General features: G+C 37.9%; 1 long non-coding RNA gene across 1 annotated transcript; it reads right to left on the bottom strand.

Annotated features, from left to right (window-relative positions):
- Positions 1-1,309: 1,309 nt before the first annotated feature.
- LOC113314120 lies at positions 1,310-3,250 on the bottom strand. The gene is made up of 2 exons (XR_003342280.1): positions 3,029-3,250; positions 1,310-2,916 (listed from the first exon to the last, which is right to left on the bottom strand). It is a non-coding gene; the product is annotated as an uncharacterized LOC113314120 (long non-coding RNA).
- Positions 3,251-11,137: the final 7,887 nt, after the last annotated feature.

Genomic DNA, 11,137 nt, shown 5'->3' with positions numbered 1-11,137 from the left:
GAACCACTACCGAAATCGGGGTATTACAAGGTCAGCCAGGTCTATCCCCATTTGGAAATTTACAAACTATGTTGGCTTTAGGTGATTTCCCAGGTCTATCCCCAAGACTTTCTGAATTATTGGCTCCAGAAAATAACAATGGGGGAGATAGAGATGAGCGACGTTAGAGAGATTATTATAATTTTTAATTTTGCTACATTTGTAGTTTTAGTTTTAAAAGTACGACAGTCTTTAATTAAATAAAATTATATATGTTTAAATGTAAGTGTTTTACATTGGCTTCACTAAATTACGACGGACTACATTACATTAACTTCACTGATGAGAAGAAGTATTTGGTACTTCAAAGAAGGGGTTGAAACTGTTCAACACCTTAAGGATTTCAAAAAAAAATTCGAAAGGAAAAGCCACATTTTTCCATCTTCGCCATTCAGCCAAAGATCTTGTTACCATCTCAGCATCAGTTTCACCTCTCAGTCGATATCGATTTACTTGTATGGTTAAAGCTACAAACTCACTTACTTCTTTCTTAATTGTACCAAAACGATGTTCAATGTCACATATAGAACGACGACTCGGATTACGAGTGTCACTGCAGAACCCATCGTGAATAACCGCCCAGAAATTCACCCATGGATAGTTTGCCGAAGCAAGCTGAGTAGATAAAAAAAACATAGTTTCTGCAAATAGATTCATCTTCTTCTTTAGCATACGGAACTCGCCGAACTAACCGGGGCGAGACATGTTCAATAAAGAATTGAGAGTGAAGAGAAGAATATGTGAATTTAGAGTTGAAATGGGGAGTATTTATAGAATTCAAAAAATGTAGCCGTTGGATCACCAGATTTTTCAGCCGTTCAGATGGAGCCGTTGGCACCATTGGGTCAGACGCTGGCGTTTCTAGTATGGACTCTGGCGATGTAAGTAAAAACTCGCGTTTGAAGTACAAACGCTGGCGTTTTTCCTTCTGACGCCAGCGTTTGTAGAGATGTCGCCCGCTCTTGACACAGACGCGCGCCAGATGTTCCGACTCGATGTTCAAATCAACAAATATGTTGATTTGAACATCTATTTTTCATGTTTTTCATTCCATATGAGAGCAAAATGAACAAACTCTGAGTTTGTTCATCCCATAGGAACTGCTCTAATACCCTAAAAAAAATATGGGTGTTACTCTCTTGGCCTTAGGGTCATAAAAATAATTATGTAAATTTAATTGTTATTGTCGGTAAAAAAAATAGATAGAAACAGTAAGACTTAAGCGAGGTAAGTCTTGGGGTTCACGTGGGTCCCACATTGTCCACTTCGCGTATACATTACAGATTGTGATTTGTGAGATTGTAATTGGGACATTTACAAAATGGTCATACTTTTGGTAATTCAGTTACAAAACGATCAAACTTTATAATTTGGTTTACAAATTGGTCATATTTTGGCCGAGAAAACAGTTCGGCAAAAAAACGCAGTTAATTCTCTCCAAAATACCCTCCCACTTGACTCAAACTCTTTAACTGCAGTTAACTCATCTCACCCAGCAACTTGCCAAGGCCTGAGCCATTCACACTGCCTATGCCTAACGTTGCCACATGATGGCGCTTCATCCTGCAACTTCCCTCCCTGTAATGCAACTCTGGTGCTCTACATCCCTTCCATCTATCATTAAACACCACAAGCATTTCACACAACACACACACAGAATACTCGAACACTCTGTCTGAAGCCACCAGCATCATTACCTGGTTCATCTCAGCATATCTCCTGCAATTCAATCAAGCCATTTGAACTGTACTGTTGCAATTCAATTCCTTCAACCCATCAGCTTACAGATTCAAATCCTAAGCATACATCTGGTCTTCATACTCATTCATCTGTTGCAGTCCTTTTCTCCCTTCCATATTCATCACTTCAGTCACAACAACTCCATCTCCTGCAATTGCATCTACACAGCAGCACAGTTCAGTTTCTGTATCAAACACCACGATTTCTTCAATTTCTCTGGCAATTTAACTCAATACCACAAAGCAGCAACTCCATTACCACCAACCATTCATGGTACAACTAACCCTTGCCTGCAAATCAACTCAACACAAATTCTCCCCTGCAATCTTATAAACTCAGCAGCACACATTCTTCCGGTCTCCCTACATTAAATCCTAACATTCATCTATTATTTCATTCAACAACAATTTCTCAGCTCTTGCTTCCAACTGCAGTTATGCATTCGCAATTCAATAACAACATTCATACATAGACGCCAAGTATCCATTCAGTCACAACAACCAAACTTCGCATAACTCGCAGGCAAACCACCATCAATTCCTTCACTGTTACCAGCACAATCACAGACTCATTGCAGGAACAACTTCTTCTTAACCACCAACAACAACACATCCACTACTCAAAACCATTACAAACTCCATCATCACTACCTTGCACCATCTCACTGAACTGCAGCTTCATTGTCTCCACAACCACTGCACCTGCTAAACTGCAAACTCATCTCAACAACCATTATTGTTCTCTTTCCCTGATTCCTGTAGCTTCTAAGACCATCTCCCTTCATATGAATTCAATAACAGCACCGGATTCTCAATCTTCTCTGTAATACATGAATTCCCCATAAATCTGCAACATCTCATGAAGAACCCTAAATTCATCTCAAACTCAAATTACCAACAATTTATGTAGCTTCTCGACCTCTATCTCCACATAACCCCTATTAAATATTCAAATGAGAAAAACCCACTTCTAATTTCTTCTGGGTTTCAAGATTAAACACATCTTCATCTGCTCCATCTCTAAACTGACAGAGACCCCGAAATCAAACTACAAAACCCAACCCCCGACTCAAATTGCCAATTTCAAATCAGACACAAACCCATTCTCCCAAACTTCCAAACCTATTCACTTTCCTGACTGTTTCAACGGCAATAGTAAAAGTTAGGGTTTATGAAAAAAATCCCCAAATTCGAAACTAGGGTTTCTGAAAATAATTGGAATTGCACAATATGAGTTAAAGATTACTAACCTCGTTAACATTTTGACGATCTCTTCTAACAGAATCCTTGTTTTCCTTGTATTCAACTATCAATTGGTTGTATTCAACAAACAGCTCCTTGTTTTCAACCTGTATGTCACAAAATCTCTACTAAGCTCTAAACACAAGTAGTTGAACATAAACCTCACTCGATCTATTTCACTCAACCACCATTGTTGCAGATGAAAAACTCAGAGAGGAAAGGAAGAAAGAAACAACCGCAAATAATGAAGGAGGAGATGAATACTACCATAACCATTATAGAAACTGTGACTAATCCTATCCGTCAAAATGTCCTCGAGATTTTACATAAACACGATCTATGGTAACAGATCTAGTGTAGTTTGGTTATGGACAGACTTGTAAATTTGCCAGTCCTGTTAACTCTGACTTAGTGGGACCACCCGACTTAACCACAGTTTTAACGGAAGTGCGACCGATTTGTTAATACTCTGTAATTGTATGACCATTTTGTAAACCGGGTCTTAATTGTGGGACTGTTTTATACATTTTGTATTGTAATTTCTTCGTGAATTCACCAAGTATTCTTCCTACCAGGAAAAGAATGAGCTGGTCATCTAGCATGACTTTTTTTTAACTAAGTATTCCTACCAAGAAAGTATGAATTCACTATTCCAGTTGGTTGGAATTTTGTCGATATTCCAATCAGCTATAATGGCATTGTAAAAGAATAAAAGGAAGGCATTTCAGGGGATATCAACTCTTTCTCTATCCTCTCTTTGAAATCATTTTCATGCCAAGCTCAACAATTAAAATCTACTCCAGAGCAATACCATGTCAAAGATTTAGATAAGGTTGTTTTAAAATTGAAAGCATCAAGTCAGTTTAACTTTCTTATTTTTTTGGACAATCAACATATTTCAATTAATTCAAATCAAATTAGTGGTTACATGTTCGCTTACAAAAAGAACAAAAACATTTGACTCGTACGATTCAAATTTTATCATATCGCTTCAACTCGTACGTTTGAAACGAATCTTCACTGGATCGTGAAGATTCTTCTTTTTTTTTGTGCGATTTTTTACCTTTTTTCTTTGACTTTTTTTGACCTTTTTCTCTTTGAATTTCATTATTCTGTGGGAAGAAAGGTTCGCTTACAAAAATAACAAAAACATTTGACTCGTACGACTCAAATTTTATCATATCGCTTCAACTCGTAAGTTTGAAACGAATCTTCACTGAATCGTGAAGATTCTTTCTTTTTTTTGTGCGATTTTTGACCTTTTTTCCTTTGACTTTTTTGACCTTTTTTTCTTTGACTTTCATTATTCTGTGGGAAGAAAGGTTCGCTCACAAAAATAACAAAAATATTTTACTCTGTGGGAAGAAAGGAAATAAAAGGTGATAAAATAGAAAGGGAAGTGGAGGATCGAACCTAAAACCCCCTGTTACACTCGAATCTCCCCTGACCACTGTACTACGTTGCCTGTTTTTGACTAATATTGAAATCAAATAAAATTTATAAGTTAATAACGCAACAAATATCCAAAATAGTTATGGCTTTTGTAGGCAAACATACGATTCAAAAATATGCCATAAATCTACGATTCAAGATTCAATATACGATTTGATTCTTAAAAATGAAAAAACGATTCACGTTTCGATTCACGATTTAAAAACCTTGTACAAAAATATCAAAAAACAAGATAATCAAGACCCTAATACAAATAAGGACATGAATTACAAGTAGATCACAAAGAGAAAGAGCGATAAACTGCAAAGGTATCCTTTTTTTTGTATAAGGGAGAGATGATGGTATATCCGGAAGTAATTTCTGACCATTTAATCAGATTGTATTCTTCTTCGATTAGAGATGCTCCTAAAACAAAGGAGTAATTTTCCCATAAAATTTCGGTCCACACAAACTGGATGCTGATTGAACACGATGTAGTGATGAACCGTCGATGTTTTTGAATCGAGAATAGCAAGCCACGAATCAACCATTAAAATTTGAAGAACTCGTTCCACAATGACGAAGAAAAATCGCCCCAAAACGACGAAGAAATATGTCACAAGACACCCGAAACGATGTTAAAAAATATTATTCATCACCTACTGCCACAAACTTTAAAAGAAAAAGAAATTCTTGCTCAGATCTAGTCCTTTTGGACTAAATCTGAGCAAGACAACTCTAAAGTTTTTTTTTTTTTTTTTTTTATTTTTGAGAAAGGGAAGAGAAAGAGAGATAATCTTCAACAGAAGCAACTCGTAAATACAACCTGGACTGAGAGAGAATCTTCAACACCTCTAAGTCAGTCAAACTCTTCAACAGAAGCAACTCGTAAATACGCGTCCACGAGAATCCATGGAAAACAAGTACGCTGCGATAAGACACAACAAATTAAACACGCAGGAAAAAAAGAAAAGAATATCACTTCTGCTAAAGTCTCTTTGCTTGGCATAAGGAATTCCTAGATTCAGAATAGCACAAATAACGCCATACCTTCTGGATTAGCTCAAAATGGTTTCCAAACTTTCAAGGAAAATATGGAGGCCAATAATTCTTCTTTTACGCCAGGGTCAGGATATAACTGATTTTTTATGTATCCTCGTCTGAATCACCAGATTTTTTGGGTATCCTCTTAGTAATCTCTCTCTCCTCTCTTTTTAGTAATCTCCCCCTCCTCTCACCCTCTCACTCCTTTTTCTTCTTATTCAACAAAACCATCACCAACAACTATTCTCTGCTCAGATCTTGTCCAGAAAATGGACCGGATCTGAGCAAATTTCTTTACTATTTCTTACTTCCTAGGTTAGTTTGGAGTTTTAGCTTAGTTGTTATCATTTTTTCTATTTATCTTCACTCTTATGGTGGTTTTATCTATTCTTTTGAGGTTTATCTTCGCTTTAATAGCGATTCTTGGTTATTGGGTTGGGTTTTAAGATCAATAATGATGCTCTCCAACGAAGAAATCTTCATCTTTGTTGTCTCCAGTGACGAAATCTTCATCATCATCTTATCCGACAACGGAAGCTTCGTTGACAGAAACTTCGTCACTAGATTTCGAGAAAAACCATTCTTCCTCCGATTTAATCAGATTTTATTCGTACTTGTATTTGTCTTACTCCGACAATCTTTCTGTTTCTCTTATCGTATTTCTCGCTATTATACATTTACGGGATGTTCTTGTCACTGTGTATTCTCTTATTTTCGACCTTAAAATCATTGAAACCTCGAATTTTCATTAATGAAAAGGTTTCTTGTTTATCAAAAAAGAAAAAAACCTTTTGGAGGTCATGATATGGAATCCAAATATATGGGTTCATCCACATAATTACCACGATGTTCAAGAATCGGAAATTTCAATCTCAACTTTGGTTTCAACTCATGAACTCAAAACTATACATCTACAGGCAAGAGATGAGTATGAGAGATTAGAAAGAGAAATATATGCATGATCGCTAACGGTTAACTCCTTCATGAGCTACCAATGCGATATACACGCCACAGAAAAACATGAAATGTAAATGATAAGTTGTGGTTGTATTAGGTAAGTTTTGTAAAATACACTTTGTATTTTAGAAATTTTATAAACTGAAAAGGTAATATTTTTTATTTTGGATTCAAAAACACGCGTTTATCCCCATCAAAAATAATAATAATGATGATGAACATACTGGTATAATAATAATCAGAATGTTAGAAACTTTTTTTTGAACCCATATTTGGGGGTACCTCCACGAATTGGGGGATACTCGCGGTTAAATGGAGCTGAATTTTGACTAAAGGGGAGGTTTTAGTGATAAAAATACCGTGATACCCCTTTTTTTTCTAATAATTTATAAAAAGAAACCTAAAATCAAAATTAAAGTTAAAAAGAAAAACATTCCTTAATCACTTCTTCTCCTAAAATCAAAACAAAAATTGAAAATAGAACTCCTTGCAATTATATCTAATAGTCGGCATTGAATGCATGATGAATACAATGCCAACTATAAGAGCAACATTTTTTTCATCAAGAAGACAATACAGACAAAGGAATACTTTGGTGTGAAATACACACCCTGTCTGCATGGTCGATTAAGCATTTTTCAATATCGACTGCACATATTCACAATCAGTGTAGTCGACCCACGCTTCATCAATGCGACTATGTACAAGTTTTGGGGTTCGGTTATAAATGCTACAGGCGGCATTGTCGTATTTCTTCGACCATGCCGACTGCCTGATAAAATTGGGAATATTTATTGTCGTCATTGTTAGATGATGAATATTACACTGATTCTTTGCAGTCGATATTGCATTCATCATTTACCAACTCTAGGCCCGGGTCTTCATTTTTCTACCAAATCAAACTAAAAATAAAATTCAAATTCAAATTCAAAATTAACCTCATTTGGACCTAAATTTGAGTATTTGGAGTAGTTGCATCATTTGTTTCTTCATTTTCCTTGTAGTTCTTCACTTGTATCATTAGTATTGATTTAGGGTTTCTTTAAGGATGAAATTTTGATCATCTACAAAATGTTGCAATTGGGAATCAATACAAAGAAAAACAAAAAGATCGTCATCTCAATTAACACTAATTAATCAAGGGTAATTTGAGCGTTACTAAAATTAATTCGATAAGGGTTCTTTGAATCACTTCATAATGTCTTTTTTTTGTCTTTTTGTGTATCTACCAATTTGTGGGAGTATCCTCAAGTGTGGGCTCTTTTTTTCCTTTTCTTTTCAATAAGCAGGAATTTCCATTGCAAAAATCAGTCAGGTATTATTGTAAAGAAACGTTAACTAGTGGTGGTGGGTTGCTAGTGCTGGTGGTGCCAGAGTGCAAAAAGTTACGATAGGTTATAATTCAGATAAGTTCTAAGTGTTATTATGCTTTAAAAAGTAAATCGACATGACACATACACAAAACACTGCATATACTCAAAGAAATTAAGACACCAACACGTTTATGCAACTAAAAATTTGACTGTTACGTCATTTATCCCAATCGGTCAATCCTTATAACAACAATATCGAAACTGAATTTTGATCCAATTCATGTGTGAGTAACGAGCATCCATATATGTTCTGATCCCTTCGTTCCTATTAGAAATGCGGAGAAAGTGATATCTCTTAGATTAAGAAATTTTGTTTTTCTAAAATTTTACGTATTTTATAGTTTTTATCCTTTGTCTTATTCTTAATATAATTTTCCATACAACATAAATAATAATATGTGTTAAAAAAACATCTTACAATCGGAACTCCGACTATTGAGCGGGAATAGGAAATTAAACCCAATATTCCGCCGCCTTTATAACAGGGACGGGGGAGTAGTAGAAAATTCTATACACCTGGTCACCTCCATAGAGTTAGTGGAAAACTACTTAACACAGCTTAGATGCGTTCGGGAAATCCTAGTGTACTTGTGGCAAGTGGCACCTTTGAAACAAAACAAAATTCATTCATTTTTTCACCGTCTTCCTCTAACTCTCGCCTCTCCCTTCACTAACATCAATCTCCAGCCTTTTACGTGGCTACTTTTTCTCTAGCTCTCTCTTCCTCTTCGTTATATGCGTGTATTCTACTACCTTTCTAACAATAAATTTACAGCAAAACTACAACGTCGGCGCATCATCAAACTCGGTATAAAAAAACTACATGTGGATGAAGATCAGCTTTGTGGGTCTTTCATTTTGAGATATGTTACATTTGATAGAATATTTGAACGTTAAGGTTAATGGTGAGTGTGTGGACACACGAACTACGCGGGGTCCGAATACCCGCAATCAATTGTTAGTCTAAAGAGATTACGATGATGATATCCTGATGTGGGTTCATTGGCTCAAAACCCACGGATTTATCATGGCCTCCTCCAATTTTCCCATGCGTAGCGATTATGCATGGGGTACAAATATAAAAGGAAAACAACACATATAAGTAAATGCATGCGGAACTAAATGAATGTAAAGTGCTGAAATGTAAATAAGACCAAGGTTTACGTGGTTCAGCACTAAGGCCTACATCCACGGGGTTTGTTGTTCTGCTATATTATTCACGGTTACACGAATAGTTGAATGACTTGGGGTTTACATATTTCTCTCCACTATGGGATTCCTTACCTTTGCTACTCTCTCTCTCTCTCTCTCTCTCTTTCCTGATGTCTTTTTTCCCCCCTTCCCCTTTGTGGAGATTGGGTATTTATAAGGTAGGAATGTGGGACCCATCTCTGAAGACCGTTGGAACCTTATCTTTTAGTGTCTTGTGTCCATCACGCAGAGGTCTGCGTTTCCCCCTCGATCCCGCGGAGGCATCTTCGCTCGTTCCATAGGTCGGTCGACACGTGCACTGCTCAGAGTGTTTAATGCGGGTGGTTGAGGGGTCTGCTCGTGTCAGACAAGTGTCTTCTGCCCCTGTCAGTCCGTGTCAGCTGACTTTCTCCTCACCGTTGATCTCAGCTCCTCTTCTGGGGATGAGATAAAGCAACTCCTAGGGGTTTATTTGGTGCTTCGCGACGCATCGTGTTTTGATGTCTTGGCTTGCATGCTTTCCACGTACCTTTCTGTATACACGTGTCCGATAGTGAGATATATGTGTACACAATTTGCCCCTTTTCTTCAGGCTTAACTGACTAATGGGTGCCTTGAAGAAAAACTATCGCCGCACATTCTTCTCACTCCTAATAACTTCTCCTAGATACTTGGGCACGTCTTTTATTCGTGCATTAACTGCTTATGTAACGGGCACGTTTTCCTATTTCTCCCTTAATTTCCTCTTTTCTTTCGGGTATTTTAAGGATAGAGAGGAAATTTAATTTCATTCTTCCTAAACACTCTCTCAGTTCATTCTTCCTTTAAGTTTCCTACCTGCCTTCATTAAACCTGTGACCTTAAATTCTTTGTCAGTCTTCATTGCACCTGTGATCTTAACTTCTGTCGGTCTTTATTGCACCTGGGATCTTCCCCTGTTCGTTTCTTCTACTTGCTGTTTTTGCCGGTGAGTTTTTCTTTTCTTGATTTCACTGTTTTATGCCGTGTTGAATTGTGAATTTTCTGCTATTGTTGTTCCTTGTTTGTGATGAAGAACTCTTTCTGATGCTTGCATACTAGTTTGCCCCTGTTCTTCATCTTAAATTAAGGCAGCCATTACTTCGAGGGTGGAGTATTGAGATTGTATCCTAATTTTAGGGTTGCTATGTTATCGTGGTTGTATTGCTATGAATGTGTTTTTTGATTTTTGGTTATTGTGTGTAACCTGTTCTTGATTTTATTCTTTCCGCAGCCATGTCTGACCGTCCGCGGCCTACCTATGAGACTCCTGATTCTAGGTTGTCGAGATCTCCTCAGCGTCGAGAGTCTCAAGATGATGTTCGTCGGAGTCGAGTGTCTTCCGGAGCGAGAGCCTCGTCTTCTCGGGAAGAGATTCCTCCGATAATTCCGTCTGGCTCACGGAGAGTCTTTAATCACTCAATGGTGCGTCCTCGTGAAGAGACTCGGAGTACGCAGGCTCCTCCCCCGCTGTTGCTTTTGACGTTCCTCCTTTACGTTCGTTAGTGCCCGAGCATCATCCACGGTCTTCTCCAACTTTGAAAGGGAAGAATACAAAGGGCGTAGCTCCTGCGGCTGGATCTTCAAAGAATCCCCCCGTGAAGAGAAAAGCGTCTGAAGCGTTTGTTAGTTCATCCGGCCCCGCCGAGGAGGAAGAGGCTGCTCCCTTGATACGCAGTGTTTCTGTTAGCAGGAGAAAAGTAACCTTCAAGCATATCGATCTTGAAATATTCAAGGAGAAGCATGAGCTCCAAGCCTTCGGGGTTCGTTTTTGCCCCCGAGGATGATATTACGTATGAGCTGATCTCTAAGTACGAATTCGATGAATTTCACTTGTTAACGACGGTTGGGGCCTTCGAGGCTGGTCTGATGCTGCCGTTGTACAAATCGGGTGATTCCTTCTACTACGACGTGCTCGCTAGTCGTGAGGGTTCTTCCACAAATACTCATAGCCGTTCCGTATCCCAATTATCGGGGAATTATCTCCGCGCCCTGAAGGAATGCTATCTGCGGAGTAAGGGGGAAACGTCGATGACTGCTACGTCCCCAATCCCTTGGAGAAGGAATGGTACACTCCTGAGAATTTAACTCCTTCGGTGATTA

The sequence above is a fragment of the Papaver somniferum genome, chromosome 9, assembly GCF_003573695.1.
Source record: "Papaver somniferum cultivar HN1 chromosome 9, ASM357369v1, whole genome shotgun sequence".
In the NCBI taxonomy this organism is placed as follows: Eukaryota; Viridiplantae; Streptophyta; class Magnoliopsida; order Ranunculales; family Papaveraceae; genus Papaver; species Papaver somniferum.
This window is presented reverse-complemented; position numbering and strand designations above follow the sequence as displayed.